Below are 8,432 nucleotides of genomic sequence, written 5' to 3' on the forward strand. Positions count from 1 at the left end.
GTGGAGCAGTCGCATTGCTTCGTGGAACTGGCTTAATTGCTGATGCTACTTCTGGATACTCTAGAAATCTTATTTTCTTTCGCGACATCACACCTTCAAGATTTATGACGCAGAAATAGCACTGAGAATGGTTTACAACCTCTTTCCATATTATTGGTACACAAAAGTATAAATATTGTTTTTTTCCAATGGACCATCTTTTAAGTGTAATCCTGCAGGTTAGGCATACTCCATCAGGAGTCCACGATTTATCTTGATTAGCCATAGCAAATCCAAAGTACTTAATGTATGATACTTCTACATCATTAGTTATATTTCTAAAATCTTTTTTTTTTATAAAATGACCACAAATGAAACAAAAGTGGTTAGGATTGTTTTTACACACGAAATTTCTCTTTGCCATTACAATACAGTATCTCACATATAAAAGTACTCAGAAAATATAAAACTACCAAATTAGAATCATATGGTGTCATATGGTACTATATCATATGTAAAACTACCAGTTTAACAAGCTGCTACAAATTACATGAAACATAGGCAATCAGCAGTTCAACGTTCGACGTCAAACTTTTATATAAAATGCAATATTTAATATTTAATAATATTTAATAATATTAATTTTAATTTTTTAAATAAAATTTGTGCAATTTTGCATAATACAGATTTAATTTGCACTCTAAATTTTACAAAATAAATTCGAAAAAATGAATTTTCTAACTTGTTAATAAAAACTACTATTTTGGACAAATTTGGCAAATGGCGAATAACTTCTGAAATTTTTATTCGATTTTTATGTTAAATTACTCAAAATGTTTGTACTAAAACAGTTTTTAACATTAATTAAAAAAAAAATTTTTTTTTAATATATTTGTGGGAGTCCCATCACCTTGAAAATCGAAAAAGTTGAAATAAGCGTAAAAAAAACATTTTTCATCTGTACATTTCTAGCTATAGCAGCGAAACTAAGTAAGTTACATTAACGTTATGTAACTCAAAATATTGGTACAAGTTTCACCTTTAATTTGATATATAATACACTACCGAGATAACTTCAGAAAAAAAGCTATGGGGGAATATGCAGGGTGATGTTTTGAGAAAAATCAAAATAACGGTTTTTTGCAAATATCTCGAAAACGGTACATAGGAAAAAAAAATCGTTATGATTTTCGAGTTCTACGGAAAATTTCCCTATAGAAAATATGTGTCCCGTCTTTGGAAAACAAAACTTTTAATTATTTGTAAACTAGTGTAATCTATCACGAAACTTAGATATTACTTAGTTGTTGAAGGTGTGATATATGACATCACAATAGAGAGTCAGTCATATATTGATCAAGAGACAGGAACGATACGATTAAATAAACATATTTTAATTCGAATACGCAGATTTCACAAAAGGTGTTTTGGTTAAAGATGAGCGCTAGACCTATCGCTGTAAAGCAAACTCTTGACTGACAATCTCATTTGTGAGTTTTTGACTACAAACAGTACGGTTGCCAAAGAATAGGTGTAATAACAAAATCGAAGACGGCTCTGTTGGTTTCATAAAATTCCGATTACAAAAAATGTTTTAATGATTGGATCAAGCGCTGACATAAGTGTATTTTAGCCACTTGATAGTCTTTTATTATAAATAGAATTGTATTTTTCAACAGATTGGTGTTTGGGTCAAGCATTGGCTTAAGTACATTTCAACCAATAAAGAGTACTTTAAAGGGAGCAATATCTATTTTAGTAGTTTATATATATATATATGGTGAGACGTTAGGACAGCGCACTGTCCAACAAGTGGCCCCACTGAGGTGAAGGATTAGTCGAAGTAGACCACGAAACGACTTGGGTCCTTTTTCATCCTTAGATTCTCGGATGTCGTTATTGAGTTAAAGCTGGTGTTTCCGTTCGCATCACTACATCTTTTGTTAATGCAAGCAGCGCATCACCAACCGAATGATGTCCCAAGATAGTCTTCCTCCTACTTGCCAGTGCTGGACAGTGGCTTAATATATGCACCGCTGTCTCCTTTTCTTCTAAACATAGTCTGCAAGTGTCTTCCTTCCTCAGCAAGAGTTATCTTTTTAAGGTGGTACTTGAAGTTGACTTGTCCAGTTATTAGTGAGGTCAGCCAGCTTGGAGTGCTCCGCGAATAGCTAAGCACTTAAATCGTATCCCTGGCTCACGGTTTTGGCAACATGAGTTTGTGCTCAACTCTCTCCGACTATTAAGATGAAGTGAGGTTATTTTCAGGTTATTTTAGTAGTTTAGAATTTGTTGTATTCGAAAAATTATCGTAGGTAGGTTTTGAATACCTCCAGTAGTGAATTACAATAACGAAAATTTTTTATTATTTTTTGTTAATAGAATTTCGAGTATTGTCAAATACCCATCATCAGTGGTCGTGAAACAAGTTTCTGTATTTATTTATTTATAAATAATTTTTTAAGGCTGCAAGTACCAAGAGTTGAACTCGTGCCCTGCCAAATTTGAAACTCAGAGTCATTGTTCATTAGACAATTGACACAAAGCAGTACTTGACTTATATATTCGAACTTGGGATTTTGTTAATTTGCTGTAAAAGTTTATTAAGAAAATCACTTGCTGTGTTATATTATATAAAAATGAAATCAACATAAAATTAATTAAAAATAATAAAAAAAATTTTTGTTGTTGTTTATTACTATTCGAAGCCACTCTAAAAAATACAATAGTTGAATTATTATTAAGAATTTAGTTTCTTTTGTCAAAATGGAGCTTAAAAATTGATTGTGATTTAATTGCATAAAATTAAGGAGAAAAAAATAATTTAAAGTGAAACATTATTTTAAGGAATTTTAAGTTTCATATAAAAAACTTTTGTTTTAAAATATTTCTGGAATATTTTATAACGAAACTCATTCATCAAATATTTAATATTTACATTAAAACAGAAAACTCATTAATCTCAGCTGGTGCAATGTAAACTGTTACACTTTGATGTTTAGGAATTCTGTTGTATCTGCTCTTAAGGATAAAGGCATCAGTGGATAAAGTGGCAGCAGCGGCACCAGTAACGGCAGCAGAGGACACAGAGTAAATTTATGACCAGGGACCAGACTAAGTGTCTGCGGTTCAGACACGATTTTACGAGAAAGAAAAATATTGTTGAAAGAGTTACTAAGGAACTTGAATAAATACGAGTACACACAAGTTGAAGAAAAGTTTGTGCTTGGATTTTTCTATTTTCTCACAACTATATATAGTTTTTTTCCATCACTTTTTGGTGCTTTGTTGAACTATCAAAAAATGGAAGAAATATTTGCTGCATAATGCAGCGTATTTCGCATTTCTAGGCAATTGCAACAACTCGCAAATTGTGTGACGAAGAAACTTTCCGCACTTCAATTTCAAAATATAAAAATTGCCAAGATAAACACAGAAGAAGTTTTTATAGGAACTGAAAATACAACAAAAAAAAAATTAAAAAAAATAAAAATAAAAATCAGAAGAAAAATAATAATAAATATAGAAGGAAAAGCAAAAATCTATACAAAAACTGAAGTTTTGTGGAAGAAAAATGAGCTTCAAAATGAATTCAGTCAAGGGAATTTCACAAGAAAAAGTATTGCAAGATTTTTGCTGTGCGGTTGAAAAGTTTTTTGCATCTTTTGCCAACAATGAGAGCCGAGCTGAGTTGAGCTGAAGAAAAATACTGAATACTGAATACTGAATAGTGAATACTGAATGGTGAATGGTGAATGGTGAAATATACGAAGTGTATGAAAGGAAGATGTGTATAGATGCTCCTTTATGGCGAAACTCAAACCCAAACTCAATGTGGAATATTCGAAACGGATACCGGAAGTATTCCATTCAATCTGCAATACGAATCTGCAATGCAATAAGAGAGAAATGCGGGTGCAGCAGTTAAAGACGAGCGTGCTGCGCGCACAAAAACAAATCAACAAAGCAAAACGCGCTGAAATGCCGTGGCGATGCCGTGGAGATGCCGTAGCGAAATGAAAAATCTTCTTTTTATTTAAATTTGATCAAAATGTATCCTTAAGCAAACAACTAAACTCGAGACGCTGCTGCAGCTACAGCTACAGCTTCAGCTTTACTTCTTATACGCGCACAATATTTTGCATGTGCAACATTTTTTGCTTTAGTGCTATTCATACAGCACACTGAGTTAGTACTTCCGGCAAGAGGAAGATGAATGTTGTTATGCCGACACCATGATGACGCCAACGAAATTTTTTGTTGCTACGATTCTCGACTGCACTCCATTTTTACTTTTTTAATTTGACTGCTAAGATCCTAAATAAAATTATGGCTGCCAGCAGTGTGGAGGAAGTGGAAGTGGCCAAAAGGACCAAAAAAATCCAAAAAGCACCAAAAACAGTTCAAAATTCAATGCAAATAGCGAAGGCCTTTTGTGCTCTAAAGGCCAATGCTGCCTTTAGAAACTCGTATATATTTCGATACGATTTTGTTCTATTAGTTCATTTAGTTCACTTAGTGCTCTTGCATATTTGAGCAACTATTTAACTTCATTAAATAAATCCATTTATCATAATTAATTTTCATAAATTTAAAAAGAGCAAAATTAAAATTAAAATAAAAATTAAAATTTTCGGATACGTATCTGTGCGATGCACGAATGATGTTCTTGCTTTGGTGTAAATACTTGCAATGCTTAAATATCCTGGAGGAGTGAATGTGTGGATTGCACGCTTAAAATAAAAACACAAAAGTGCTGTAACAGCAGCTCGAGTTAATAAATTTAATAAGGCCGCGTATGTTGCTGATAACCTGCGACAATTTTAAATAAAACAAAAATTCGGGTTCTGCAAAATGCTCGCCCGGTTACAGTTAGAAAAGGGGTTATATCTAATATCCATATTGGGAAGGAATAAAATTGATATATTGGATTAGCTAATGTAGAGATTGACACAACTTTAGATGAAGCAGATTGTTTTTACTGTAGATAAAATAGATCCATCTGCTTGAGTCTATATACTTCACAAAAGTATATCTTTTGTTGTCACTTTAGACAAAGATACACTTCATACATAGACCACTGACTTGATACACATAGCTCTGACCTAATACACAGAAGTAAATCAGAGGTATCTAACTTAATATCTGTTAATACAGGGACCATAGGATGTCTCGACCTACCCTGTAGTATCTCCTGCAACACATTTCTACCGGCTCTCAAAAAAAGGACTGAAGAAAGATTAGGAAAGTATAAAGAATTATGATAATAGACATAAACCTAGCGCTTTGAGACGTCTTTATTGTTCGCAATGAGGCTAATATAACCTTAACTAGTTTGCAATTAGGCAACTTAAAGTAATCTAAGAAGTGAACTCAATAGCTAAGTTCAATCTGAATGTATTGTTGCCTGTTGTGTCTATGTCCAGGCTTGCCCACAACTAGGTTTAAGTTTTTGGGGGCCCCCTTCTTTAACACGCGAAGCGCCGGCATTGGCCAGACTCTCATCTTTATAAATGCTTCTGACTGATTCTTGCTTGACATTCTTCCACCCATTATTATGAGAATTTGTAGATTCAAAACGGCTTTCATTGCTAATTGGGGAGTATTCATTCCTCCATCTACTTCAGCTAACTAACTCAACTAACTAAATAAAATAGATCCATCTACTTGAAACTATTTACTTTAATATATCTTTTGTTATTACTGCAAATAAAGTAGATTCATCCACGTAATTTTAGGTGGTTTAACAGGTCTGACAAACTGTTAAGAAAGCACTTCCCAAACTATCTGTTCGCTTGATTATATTAAAAAGGAGGCACAAGAAATCTTGCAAGTTCTAAGATTTATACATTTTTTCTATAAATTTATGGTTAAAATGGATTTTATATACATATCTTATTTGTATTCGTATTATAGTTTATATGTTGCTGTTTGCCACCTCTGTCACCTCGTCTTGATATCCAAAAATCGCAAAAATTAGTAAGGTTTAAAGGCGAGTCTGTGATAAAATCCACGTAGACCATTTAAGTGATTCATTGAATAACTCCAGAGCTCTTATCTTAAAATGCCTTTTAGAGATTCGTTTTCTAGACTATTTTTTATGATAGCGGTATTCCTGATTAAAAATCTACCTGTACTATTTCAACCAATTTTTTATCCAGAATAAAAGTAATGTACATTTGATCTTTACTGAGTAAATTAATCAATTTTAGTTTCCTGTTTGTATAGTCACTTCTTCTTCTTAGTCAGCCATTACCGATGTGAGTCGTCCTTGTCCGCGTTCAGTAGCCTCCGACAGCCAGCCCATACAGTGTCAACAGTTGGTATTACCGAGCGCTCCCCTCTCATTAGATAACTGGTTTTTCCACCAAAGATGCGGACGTTCTTCACAGCGTTTTCTCCAGCCGGTGCCATATCAAACAATTTTCTAGCCGGAAAATAGAGAAGAGCGGAACATATTTTATCTCCAGATAAAATATCCAGGATATCTAACTCTTCAGCAGATTATATAGAAAAATGAAAAATAAAATTTTTGAACAAGATACCCTAAGGCCCAACATTATCCAAGAATTTGATGCTTTACATTGAAGTAAAACTGCTCTTGTATCGAGTGGATAAATGGCACAGCATCCAAAAGGAGGAATATCTTTTAAAATCTATATACTGCCACTAAGACATATATATTAGACTATATTGTTCATCTTCGTTTTATGCATTTGAAATGGTTTCGATGTGGAAGGGAACCCTAATAAGAGAAATCAACTCGTTGCAAATAAAGTTCAACTACAAAACTGATGTTGCTACTGTTGGTGGTAATATTGACGTTGTTGCATTTGTGTTGCAGTTGCAATAGCTTGTTGTTCCAAATGCGTTTATGGTGTGATGATTTATAATCGAAACAATAAATATTCACACGGCCACTGCACACATTATAAGCATTTATGCTGAGCGCGCAATATTTCATCCAGCCACACATGCAAAATTTTTCATAATTTTTTAATGCTATTACGCTTTCACTAGCAGACAGCTGGACAGACGGACATAGACATAGACAGTGACTGTAATTGAACTCTTCAAAGAAATTTCACTTCGCCAGAAATCGAACTGGTCTCAGATATCTGAAATAAGCAATAGGCAATAGGGTGAGCAATAGAAGTTACTTAGTTAAGTAATAGTAAATGAAGTGCTAGAAGTCAAAGACGGAGAGTTGAAATTAAGTAAATTTTAATGGCAGAGAGAACTAAATTTACCGCATAAAGAAGTATTTTTAATGGAACTCTATACGGACAGTATATGTTATGTATACACTTGAACTTATGTCCTTTTGTTTTCTCTTTACAATAGCAGTTCTTCAAGTGATTGCACAAGGATAAAACGTTATGGATGATATACAATCGCAATAAAAATGAAAATAAGAAAATTTAACAACATCAATGACTTGACAGCACAACTACCAAGAAGAAAACAGAAAAAATATTTAGATTCATTTGGCATATGTGAAAATGAACATTCATTTGAGAGAAATGTGAAAAAATGGCATTGCCTCTGGGGTTCGGTGTGGCAACTTGTTCGTTAGTAGGAGCTACAAGGATGTTATTCCATTAAAATGCCATAAAACAGAAATGAACTAAAATTTTAAAATACCAACAAAAATGTTTTTGCATTCATGACAGGAGCTGAATTCGAGTAAGACCTTGTTTGATTACCATTAAGGCATTGTACCCAGGATTAACTTCCTAAAACCAATTTATGACCGACACAATTTTCATGTTGTGAAACAATAATAAAGCATTTTTTTCTTTTGCATTTTGGTGCACTTCTGTTGGCAAAACATTTTTAATTGAAGTGTGCTAATCTAATTTTTTGCTAAAAATAAAAAAAAAAGAAAACAAACAAAGCAAAAAAAGATATTAAAATTTAATAATTAATATGTTATTAATCTACTCCGCCGATTAAACGGAGTTAAAGTAATGGTAAAGAGAAGAAAGTAATAGATTGAAAGAGCTATCTGAAAAGAAACAACTTAAGTGTATTTATATATTATATTAATTTTTATAATATTTTAATAAAATATGGGTCAGTTGGCTAACGAACACTGACTCTGAGCTTCAAATTTGGCAGGATATGAGCTCAACCCGTGCTACCTGCAGTCTCAAGAAATTATTAACCAATATTTGAATACTGGAAATAGCTATACTATAGTGTCAGCCATTTATTCATTTAATTTGAAATAATATAAATAATTTTTGTTGTTGTATCTCACTACTGTCTCTAACCTCTCTACTATATTTTAACTAATGACTAAAGTCAATTTGATTGTAAAAGTAGTTATTAATGGAATGATGTGAAGGTAATTGGAAAGGAAAATATTAAAATTGTTGCTTATTTGTTATAAGATATAGTTAATAGTCGTCTTGAAAAGTTTCTCAATACAGCGATATTAACTCTGAAAG

The sequence above is a fragment of the Teleopsis dalmanni genome, chromosome 2, assembly GCF_002237135.1.
Source record: "Teleopsis dalmanni isolate 2A chromosome 2, ASM223713v2, whole genome shotgun sequence".
NCBI classification, from domain to species: Eukaryota; Metazoa; Arthropoda; class Insecta; order Diptera; family Diopsidae; genus Teleopsis; species Teleopsis dalmanni.